A 12,071-nucleotide genomic window follows, 5' to 3' on the forward strand; every position below is an offset into this window, starting at 1 on the left:
TTATTTCATAAAAACCTGGGCACTTTTTAGCTTCTCATTGAATTATACTTTGTTTTTATTACACTTTAAACGCGATTTTTTGTTGATTAAACGAAAGAAATATCAATTGGAAATAATTGCAGGCGTTTGCCTTATGTTTATGTATTTTATTGCGTAACTAGACACTAAAATATTTTATTTATCAAGATCGAATAACAGAACTGTGATTATTTACAGTGTCTGTAATGTTTTCTATTGATTAAATGAAAACATATTTTTGAGTAGTATCAATATTTATAATAAAAGAATTGGAAAAGTTCACATAGAGTGGAAATACTGAATTAAATATAATAAAATTTATTCAATCTATGCCAAATAGAAATTAAATACAATTAAAAATAAACCTCAGTAGAATTTTGAATAAAAAAGTAAAAAAATTCTGTTTATTAAATGTGAACATATTTTTGAGTACTATCAATATTTATAATAAAATATAAATAATATAAAATCTAATATAATAAACATAATAAATAAAAGATTATCTTCCATAGATATTTTAGAAATACTGATCTATTAATAAATTGAATAAATAAAAGATTATCTTCCATAGTATAGAAGTCATTACGCTATATGATCTTCCATTTCTTTTACTTTTTTATTTTTATTAATTTATGTGAAATCAAAATTAAATGATCATAGGAAAACATTTGTAGTATTTTGAATAAAGACATTACCATGTTGAAGTTCAAAAAATTAAAATTATATTGAAGACAGCAATTGAAAGATGTTTGACCCTATCAATGACCAGCTAAGCGGCAATTACAATTGTCATTGTACTCGCATTTGACACACTTGAAATGCACTTGAAGAGTCGCAATAAATATTATCTAAATTTCAAAATGAATTGATGCCGTCTGTCAGTCGGACTGTCAGCGCTTTACAAGCACTTGGAATATATTAAAAATTTATAAGATTTATTATGTGCACCCAATGAGGAATAATAGCACGATGAGTACTAAGTGTCTAAACATATGAGTAGCATATGAACAGCAACAGAAGCAGCAGCCGAGACCTTACAAGGTTCATTGCTACTTGTCACAAATCTTTTTCATTTTCATTTTTGTTGGACTCATTGTTTTTTTCCATTGTAGGCTGAAGTGTATAGATAATAAAACATTGAGCTTAATGGCATTGTTGTTGTTGTTTGCTGTTGCAAGTAAGCAACACAAATACAAGTACAACTACAACTACAAATGTCATGCCAAATTGACACACGAAGCCGCCGCCAACATTGCGCGTGTCACCATCGCTGTCTCCGCCTTTTAGCCATGGCTTGTGGATCTACATATAGTCGAAAGACACACACACACACACATCCACTTTTGATATACTAGTTGTATAGCTTTTTTCTCCACTTTTTTTGTATTTTGGCCCGCTTGTGTCTCTGATAACAAGCGTGTTAATTTCAAGCTTGTGTATACAAATCTGTTTTTGTATTCAAAATCTTTTTTTAGCCACAGCCACACACATACTTCCATTTGTTTGGTCAGAGAAATGTGCAAAAAATACTCGTATCACACTTTTGATTGCACAATATCTCAAGCGTCGATTCTCGTTGATCTCGCTTTAGTATTTTGTGATATTTTCGTGTACTTGTTTTCATTGTAATTCTTCCTATCTTGTTGATTTCGTTAATTTGCGTTGATTCAAGTGATTAACTTTGTTGCGCTAATGGCCAAAATGGCAAGTTCAAGGTTAAGGATAGACCGCTTAGATAATTTACTGTTTTTTCTGCGTTATTTCTTTCTGTTGTTGCCTCTTCAGCAAAACTCTTGTTGACTTTTGTTGGCGAAGAAGTGTGTCTTTTGTACTCTCCGCATACTTAGTGGAAAGATGATGGATGGATGGTATGATGTTGTATATGGCGCTTTATAATTATTTCTCTGTTACGTGAGATTAAGCACAAATGCTTCCAACTGGCGGGTTTCTGCTTATTATTTTGTTTTTTTTCTTTTTCTCCTCATATTTTATGTGATAGTTTGACGACTTGAAATATCTTTCACGTGTGTGGTGAAAGAGACAATCGAAATGATAGCTAAAGATATTTAAGCAATTTTGGAAAACGTTTGACAGCAAATTCAAATAATATCAAATAAGAAACGAAGCAAGAGATGTTAAATAGAATTTTGTTGGAAAACAATCCAAAGCAAACATTGCTCTATCGACTCTTTGAGTGTATCTTTGCTGATATTGAGCTGCAGCAAAGGCAATCTCTTAGCCGCTTTTCCAATTCACTAGTCCGACCTTTTGGACTACTCGTTTCGTTGGCCAAAGCGGCTTGCAAATGTCTATGACGTCGCATCGTGTCTTCCACCTGTCGCCATAAAACTTCCTGCGCACCAAAAAGAGAAAAATGCGTTTTGTCTTTTGGTCGCAGCAACGAAAGAGGTAGAAGAAAAATAAGCAGAAGGAGCACACAAGAAACAAAAAGCAAAAACAAATAGCCGTTACCACAATAAATAAACTTCATTCATAGGCAAATATGAAAAACAAAAAATGAAGAGGCAAAATCGCAGAAATTGGCAAGTTGCTGCAAAAGTGGCAAGCAACACGCAGACACAAAAGAAGCTAAAAGCAGAGAGAGAGAGAGAGAGAGAGACTAAGCGAGAGTGAGAGAAAAAGAGTGTAAAACAAAACAGAGAAGAAAGAAAAAAGAAATATAATCATTTAACGCATTTTAACAGCGCTCATTACCGAACACAGCACATTTGCCAGTCCAATAAGCAACAAGCAACAAGCAAAAAGCTAAAGCTAAAGCCCCCAATCGCAATCCGTAGAAGCCTCACCCAACCTCGCCCACAAGCCCGGCACGTGGACCCATTTAAACTGGTGCAGAGGCAACATTAGTAAAGCAAAAAAATCAAAAAAAAAAATCGAAAAAACGCAAAAAAAAAAATATGTTTTGAATTTTATGAATGAAACGCAAATGTTTTGAATTTGAATTCGCGTTGCGAATTTCGCGACAAAACTTTTGCTGCCCTCTTCGCTCGCCACTTTGTTGTTGTTGTTGTAGTACATAGTAGTTAGTTGTGAAAAGTATCTGACAGATACATGTCATGCATGCCCAATTGCCACCTCAATATTTGCAATATTTGTTGGGCTTTAATTAAGTTGAAAACAGTCGGACAGCGAACAGCACTCTCGCCCTCGACACGCCACACCTTACACTATTATCTCAATTACCTGATACAAGAAAAACAAATAAATACGCTGTGCTCTAGTTAAGTCGACGCAAAGTTACGCTGTAAAGTTCTTAAATCATTTGTCACATTTAACAAGATATTTTATATAGATACTTGAGGTGATTTGGGATATTAACTCATTTATAATTCAAAGAAATAAGCTTCTTAAAATACCCAATTTACCGATCTATAATACACCCTACAGGGTATGATTATATTGTATTCGAAACACACGCTCTCACATAACACAGGCACAGCATAGCGCTAGAAAATCAACAAATTTCATACAATTGTTGCAAAATTTTGTTAAATTGCGCGTGCAAAAATATGTTTATAATTAAATGCATAATTAAATATTCGTAGCATGTGAGCAAGAAAATTAATGCAATTTGACTGCAGTTCCTCCCCTTCAAAAAGCCAAAAAACAAATAGCAACAAGCCGAAATAAAGTGGAATAATTAAATAGATACGCAGTTGTTAAACGTATTAAATGCGATTATTAACAATGAATTGTTAAATTCTCCATCTATTGATTTACCAGGAAATCTTTTATTTCATTGGAAAACGTCCAAAAACAAAAAGTTTCGCCAAATAAAGCAAAAATGAACACAATAGCAAATTTTTTACGCCATGCGCTTTCGAGGTGATGTTAAAAATAAAGCGAAACGATGTTACGAAATATAAAATTAATTATTTCAGTTAAGAGATTAAGAATTTTATAGATTTTTTGGAGAAAATGAAATGCGCAAAAAAGACATTATAGAACCGTTAAAAAGACCGTATGATTTGGAATGTTTTATATTATGCATTTCATCTCTCGTTTCAAAGTGCTGCTGCGTAAATAAATGTATATTCTATACTAAAAAGAAAAAACTTGTTGACTGACCGAATGAACTAACTGACAGAATGAGTGACTGACTGACTGTTTGACTAACTGACTGTTGTCGCAGTTGTCCAAATAAATGCAAAACTTTTAATGAAAACAAAATAAACGACGCTGATGCTACCAAAAACTGTATTGCCCAGCCTCAGTTCAAGTTCCCCAATATGTACACAACGAGATATACTTTTGATTTGTGTTTCATTTTGATATTTTTATTTCCTCTCGCTCGCATGCGAGTAGTATTCAAATTAAATAGTCCATTGACAAGCGGATTCGACGACCATAAATTTAAACAGCCATACACGCCCGCAGGGTAGTTAAAATTTCCCATTTAGCTTGTAACTGAAAATACAGGTAGCAATTACACAGAAGCTTAATTAAAACACAATTATTCGCGCTTATTTCCTCCTTAATATGGGTAGCAAAATAGTGTTAAAACGTGGATCATCATAAGTACTACAATTATTACATTTAAATACTTTTGCTAAAAATTCACATATGTTAAAATATTTGATCATATTCTCGAAAGAATAACACACATAAAATTATGCTATATAAGATATAAATACTTCTTTAATATATGTTGAAAGTATCTTTATCTTTGTCTCAAAAATAATACGCAGTATTCTAAAATAAATATCCGTACACAAAATTATATATTGCAATTAAATTTGTTTGTATGTTCTGCACTGAAATTAGCTCAAAATTTATAGCACTGAGTGGGATTTTGGGATTACTCATTGGCTTTCTCTGGCGTTCATTAAAAATATTTGAAATTAAATCTTTATTATTATGGAACCAATTTGGAGCGACATTTAATTTTAACGCCGCAATTTGATCGCAATGGGAAATCAGTTAACTCATGATGCGAGGCCAAAATCTTTCAACTAAAGAGTAAAATATTAATGGGTTAACCAAAGCACTGACGCACCTTTTCCTCGTATCTAGGAAATTTGCAATGGCTGTTATTGAGATTGTTGTTGCTGTTGCTGTGGGGAACTTTATCGCATTTCCGTTGACACTTTGAGGCAGCTTTGCTGACGCATCTGCGGCCCATTGACGACATTGCGGAGAAAACAGAAAACAGCTTTAGCTTTAACTTCAGCTTCAGCTACAGATGCACGATCAAATATTGTGAATTTCAACAGAAAAGCCGCATTTACATGACGTTTTTTTTAAATTTAAAATTATTTACTCTTTAATTTTTTTAGTGTTGGCAGCGCAGCGCGAGAATTTCACAAGTGTTTCTCGAGTTGTTTATCTTTTTGGTCAGAGAACCAGTTTGCATGTGGATTTTGTTGTCTTATTATTAAAAGTGAACACAAAAATTAAAATCATAATAAAGCGCACGAAGACATCAGCATTAATAATAACAAATAAATAAATGAATGGATGAATGGATGGAATGGGTGGAATGAATGAACGAACGATCGAACAGACGGACAGAACGAACAAACAAGCATTCAAATTAATTTGTTTGAGAATGACCGAAACAAATGATGTGTTTTATTTTTGGCAAATGATTTTCGGAATTTGTCAATTCTGTCAACTCAGGTCGGCTTAGATCACCTGTCTGATGGCGGCTGATGCTAACTAAGATCAGTGACTGACTAACCGACTAACTGACTGACTGATTGACGGACCCAAAAGCGGGCAAATTGCGCAACTAATTACGCGACTGTGCGGCGCCATTTAGTTAGTCAGCATTGAAATATTCAAGTTTCGGAAAATACATACGATAACAGCCAAGCAAACACACTCTCGGTGTATCGGCAATAACAATAATGATAACCGAAAGAGCCATGAAAATCCAATATGCCCAAATGGCCAGCAGCCGCCGACAGTTTGCTGACGTTTTTGTGGCGTCCAGCCTTCGGACACGTACGTGTAATTTTAATTAATTTGTTTTTAGAAATTCGCGTACCTGTAAAATATATTTCTGATTTCGCACGTTGCGGCCTTAGTTTTGATTTTTGTATTTCGTTTTTTTGTTGTGGAATATCGATCGAATACTCTCGTAGGCAATTGAGCCGTTAGCCCAGCCTCGATTTCGATTTCGATTTAATTTTGGTTTTATTTTTGTTGTTTTTTTTTTGCTGTTGACTGTTTTTGACTCATCTGTGTGCATTTCAGTTTTGTTCACTTTGTGTTTGTTGTGCCGGGTTTTTCGCATTTATTGCCAGCATTAATCATGCGGCCAACAACAATATGTATCTCTAAATATAGTATATAAGAAACGTTAATAATACGTTATGATTGTTGATGGTGAGGGGGGCACTAGTTTCGACTCCACTTTATGGGCATTTCTTGTTGTTGTTGTTGTTATTGCTGTTGTTGTGTCTATACACATTTTGACAATTTATGATTGGCCATTAAGCTAAACGCTAAATTGGCGCTAAGGCGTGAGTTTTTGTTTTTGTTAATCGATGTTGATGTTGAACTTGAGGTGGCAGCAGAAGTGACTGTGCGAAATGCTTCTCGACATCTCAGTCGCGGCATCAGCATCGTGATAAAAGGCCAATGAACAGCTGTTAATCGTACGAGCTCTTGGAATACACGAGCTTGACTCGAACTGAGACAGGAAATAAGTGAAAGAAAGAAGGCAAAAAGTTTTTTTTTTCGGTAAGGAATGCTGCAGACGAATTGAGAATCACGTAGAAGGAAGCTGATGAAGTGTTGCTTTCACTAAATAGAAATAAGAAGAAAGTAATTTCAACTGAAGATTTTTAATTGTATAATGAACCCGGCAAAGGAGTAATTTAACAAGGCGAAGAATCACATATTTAGAATCAAGTATAAGAACAGCAAATTAAAATTTACTTTCACTGAGCAAGGAATGAAAAGAAAGTAATGTAAACTGAAGATTTTTAGTCGTATAATTAAGAAGTAATTTAACAAGGCAAAAAATCACATATCGAGAATCAAGTAAAAGAGGGACTACAAAAATATTACTTTCACGGAGCAACGAATGAGAAGAAAGTAATACTGAAGACTTTTAATTGTACAATTAACTTGTTAACAAGGCGAAGAATCACAAGTTAAATCACAAGAATCATGTGGAAAAAGGCTTTCATTTTACTTTCACTAAACGGGGAATAAGCGTAATTTCAAACTCAGTCTTTTCATTGTACAAATAACTTGGCAAAGGAATGATTTAACAACGCTTTAAGAGGTAAGGAAATTGAGAATCGCGTAGAAGAGTAGTTGTTCTCTGCAAGTGAAATCTATTTTCATCTATTACAATTGTAATATTGTAATACAACAGTTTCTGTCAGTTTATGTTTAATGAACTTTTATTTTAAGGTAAATACTTTCTTCAAAGTTTTGAGTCATTGTGCTTCCAATGTCTGCAATGCTTTTCTGTCAGCACAAAACAGCGACTGGGGAATTCCCCAACCGTATTTGACCTCAATTGAATGCAGAGGACATAATCAGCGACTGCAGTTAACTTTTCAGCAGTTGTGTACAGAAAAAGCAGCTAAAACATTCTTTTGGTTGTTTGATTTTGCCTACAAATTGTTGCCATAGTTGCGCGTCATGTAGTCAAGTGGCAAGTGGCACAAAAGTGTTGTAAGTATCTGCTGGAAACTAAATTCATAACAAGACACAACAACCCAACCAAGTTTACAGGCCCAAAAAGTTGTTACAGCGTAAACAAAGAACCGTCCCCTACCTTTCCCTTTTCGCTTCCTCCCCCTAGAACACAATTTGCATTTTGTGGCAAAGGGGGCACCCAAAAAGAACTAAACTCACATCAAATTTTGTGTCAAATAAGCTCAAATTTTGAAGGCGTTTGCCAGCCGGTCAAAGAGGCGACACCATAAACAGTCTGCGGGGAGCTGTTCAGCAAACACTGCCAACAAATGTCAAGCTAAGAACGTGCCAGGAAAAGATACAGCCACAGATACGGATACTGACTGCTACGCAGATAGAAAGATACACAATACAGAAAAAAAAAAGTGTATGATAGACAGTGATAAGATTGCAGTCAAGAATGCTGAAAGTTTTTGTTGCTGAAATGTTGTCACACTTTTTGAACAATTTATGGCACACTTTGCTGCAGAAAATCTACTCGAAAAGGGTATCAGAAATATATATTTGGCAGAGCTTTACAGCTTAATCAGAGAAAGAGAACGAAGCTCAAGTTTGATCAATACACGAAATCAATATTTAAGCCGGAAACAGGTTTCAAAACTATTGGATTCGTCTTATATGTGGTCTTAACAATTTGTTACTTATTTATGTATGGAATATGCAAATAGCAAAATATTATCAAAATAGGAATTTAATGAAACATAAATTTAGACATACGAGTATTTTCATACATATTCATTGGATTATTAGAGAGAAAATAAACTTGTTGAAATATTTCAGAAAATATTTCTGAGAAACGCGCAACAACAAAATCGCCGTTGCTGACACTTTTCAATTATTTTTTAATTAAATTCGGTTACTATCAATAAATATGATTTATTTTATTCATATGCCAGAAAGGCTCGCGGCTGGCAGATGTTGTAACAATCAAAATTTTTATGATATACCACCCTTTATGTGAATGAGAGAGAATACGAGAAGTTTTGCTGCTCCGCTGTTTGGGTGACAGAATGTGAATTTGCCCATACGGAAATAACAACAATAATTGCAGCTATAACATTGCACTGACGTTGATGACAACAACCGACAGCGACAACAGCAACAGCAACAACAAAGTTGCCCGTTTGGCATTGGTCGCATTTCGGGGTTTTTTTTTTTGTTGTTTTCGGTGTGTCGGGTGTTCGATTTACAACTTCACTGAAATTTTTGTGGCTTGGTCATCAACTCGTTTGGCTGTGGCAGCTGAAAACCAAACAAGCGAAATTTTTATATGATTTTATGGGTTCGCCTTGGCTGCCAGACTTAACTTAAAGTAGCGCATCGCAACAGTATCTTGAGTATCTTTTGGTCTGAGCGAGTGAGTGTTCCACATATTTGTCACCGAATAATTCTACAGAAAACAGTTGGCTTTAAAGGTTATTTGGGGCCCAAAAGAGCCAGCCACAAATCCGCTCAAATTAGATAAACATGTAAATGATTATTGACATAAAAAGGACAAACGACGACTGCAGCCATAGGCAGAGGTGGAATGGAGGGATGAATAAAATCTGAATGTGTAATATGCGTATGAATAATAAGGTATCCAAACAACAAGCACACAAAAAAGGGACACAACTGGCAATACAAATTGACATTTTATTTGCCTTTCACCTGATGACAGACGACAAACGACAGCCCGCAGACAACAGGCAACAGACAACGAGACGAGACGAGACCGCAATGCTGGTAAACGAGAGCAGGTGCGGGAGACTAAGGAGAGGGCGAGGACGTGTCAGAGGAGGAAGCGGGATCCAGCTCAGATCCCAAAAACGCATAATGAAGTAATTGACTGCCAGCAGAATTCTGTCGCACATGTCTACAACAATGCGGAATACACAAATCGCTAGCTTAGCTTCAAGCTACAAATGTATCTTTAAGATACGACAATGCTTGTGTGCGTGTATCTTTAAGGATGTACGCTTCCTTAGTTACACACTCCCTAAACGCTTCTTTCTCCCTTCGTCGCATTGACAACACATTAAAAGTTCGCTCGCTTTACTTTCAAAATGTGAATGCACTTTTATACTTAGTTGCTTTTGTTGTTGTTGTTATTATTGTTATTGCTCTTCTTGTTACTGTTGTTGTCGTATACGTGACGAGTTTTTTTCGTTCGGTGTCCATTGCTCTACTTTTTCTTTGAGCAGCAAACAGCTACAGAAGCAACATCAGCAGCAGGAAGATGAAATTATTTTTGGGTTGTATTCGTCTTTTTTTCGGACACACGTAAATTTTCGGCTTTAAGTTGTAGAGAGTTTTCTTCTTTATTTATGGAGCTTAAATTTGGAGCTGACCAAAAGGTGAATGTTAGTAGTCAAAAAACTTAAATGAGATTTCTGCTAACTTTACGAATATTTCACAGTTTTAATCTAGTTAAGTCATTGATTGCTCTGGAAAACACCATCAAATTGGGTCAATGATTGGCCGGTTTATACAAATTAAATTTGCGGCTTTAACACAAATTCTCTTCTATCGAAATATTTCACAATTTCCATTGTGTTTTTGGTCAATTAAACCAGCAAATTTTTTTTTTTTTTGCTGTAGCAAAATTAAATTCGAGTCGAGAGAAAAAAAAAATAGTTGAAAGCGAAATTTTGTCGGAGTGTCGAGTGTGAAACAAATCAGCAAAGCGAGTCACGTGCTGTGAGGGTCAGCGTTTTGGGTCTGTCACCAAGGGGAGGCTAAAGCTAAGGAATTCGCATTACACGACGCGAGTGTGTGAGTGTGTGTGTGTGAGTACTGAGTGTACTTTGAGACATAGTCGTAAGTAGATGTCGCAGTCTATCAATAACAAATGAAGCAGCTACACTAATCAATTAAAATCAAAATGAAATACAACAAACAAAAATTAATTACGTGTGAGGTCACAGGCAGCAAAAACAATTTGTGCCACTTCCCATAAACCTAGTCTATTCATATTGTAGTATTAGTAATGACCCTTTCAGCTTACGGCGCGTGCACGTAAATGGATTCGGCTATACAGCAAAATCAATTGCCAGTGGCTGATTGTCAAATTAACCGGCAAACATAACTAATATTTGTGGCTGTTTCCTTGATTGACCCAAGTCCATTTAATGAACTTGATCAGCAGCATATTAAGTATACGCAGCGGGTGGCCATACTTTGTTTGACTTCGAATTTGAAGTGTTGTTGTTGTTGTGTATTTTATACATATGTGACTAGGTTGAGAAGAGTTAACTTTGAGCAGCTACTATTTAAATATGTATGCAATTAAATTCTATGCCACTTAACTATGCCCATTTAAAAATTACACAAGCTACAAAACTGCAGCAACTGATCGCAATGATGCGCCGCCTGGGAGCAATCTAAACTTGTAATTAAAGTTTATAAGATGATCATGTAATGCCAAGTCTGGCTGGCAAGATCGTGCTAAAAATAACGAAGAACGCATTATAAATGCCAAGTCACAGAAGGGCAACTCCAACAGCAGCAACGGCAGAACGGCAGCAACAGCAGCAGCACTTAAAGGTAATTTGCCCCATTATGGTGTAAGGGCCTGCAAATTGCGCATCTAACAAGTTAAGAATAGAATAGGAAAGCGATATGCACTAAAAATAGTTACGAGCACATCCAAATGCAGCCAACATCAGCATCAGCAGCAGCATCATCTAAATGGCTGATGCAAGAATTGCTCCTGTGATGATGGCCCATAAACGATGATGCTGTCTTTTTCTCTCTGTCTCTGTCTCTGTGTCTGCATCTCTGCTTCAGCCTCTGCTTCTGCTTCTGCTTCTGCATCTGCTGATTGACATAAAGAGCAAGTGGAGTCATAAAAGAAGTTGCTGCCAAGCAGATGAATCAACATTCCAAGCGGTCAACGTACCACGTACCATTGGCATGCCACAACGTTCAGCGTTGATGATGAAGTTGCCAGCATCAGCAGCAACAGCAACAGCAACAACAGCAGCAGCAGCGGCTGCGACGACTGCTGCCCATAAAGACAAAGACACTGGCCAATGCATTGAAAGCGGCTGCTTAACCCGACCAAAAACCAAATAGCAGAAGACCAACGCAAAAAGATGCCAGAACGTAACATTAAAATAAACGCGTGCAGATAAATCTTTAGGTTCTGCTGCCCTGGCCCCAAGCGCACTGCACGCTGCACTCAGCTGAAGCCAAGGATGTGCAATAGGGCTGAAGTTGAAGCTGAGGCTGAGACACAAACTGAGACTTCGACTGCGACGGCGACGCCGACTGCAACTGAGGCAAAAGAAGGCCAGCCAAGTTCAGTGAAAATGCAATCAAATGTGTACACTGTAAAAAGGGATTCTGAAAAATTAAGACAATAATGCAAAATATAAAAAATGCAATATAAA

At 36.1% G+C, this 12,071-nt stretch overlaps 1 protein-coding gene across 1 annotated transcript in view; it reads left to right on the forward strand.

Moving 5' to 3' along the window:
- LOC117563878 (uncharacterized) overlaps positions 1-12,071 on the forward strand; it is a 49,518-nt gene that overhangs the window by 926 nt on the left and 36,521 nt on the right. The window lies entirely within an intron of this gene.

The sequence above is a fragment of the Drosophila albomicans genome, chromosome 2L (assembly GCF_009650485.2).
Source record: "Drosophila albomicans strain 15112-1751.03 chromosome 2L, ASM965048v2, whole genome shotgun sequence".
Lineage (NCBI taxonomy): Eukaryota > Metazoa > Arthropoda > Insecta > Diptera > Drosophilidae > Drosophila > Drosophila albomicans.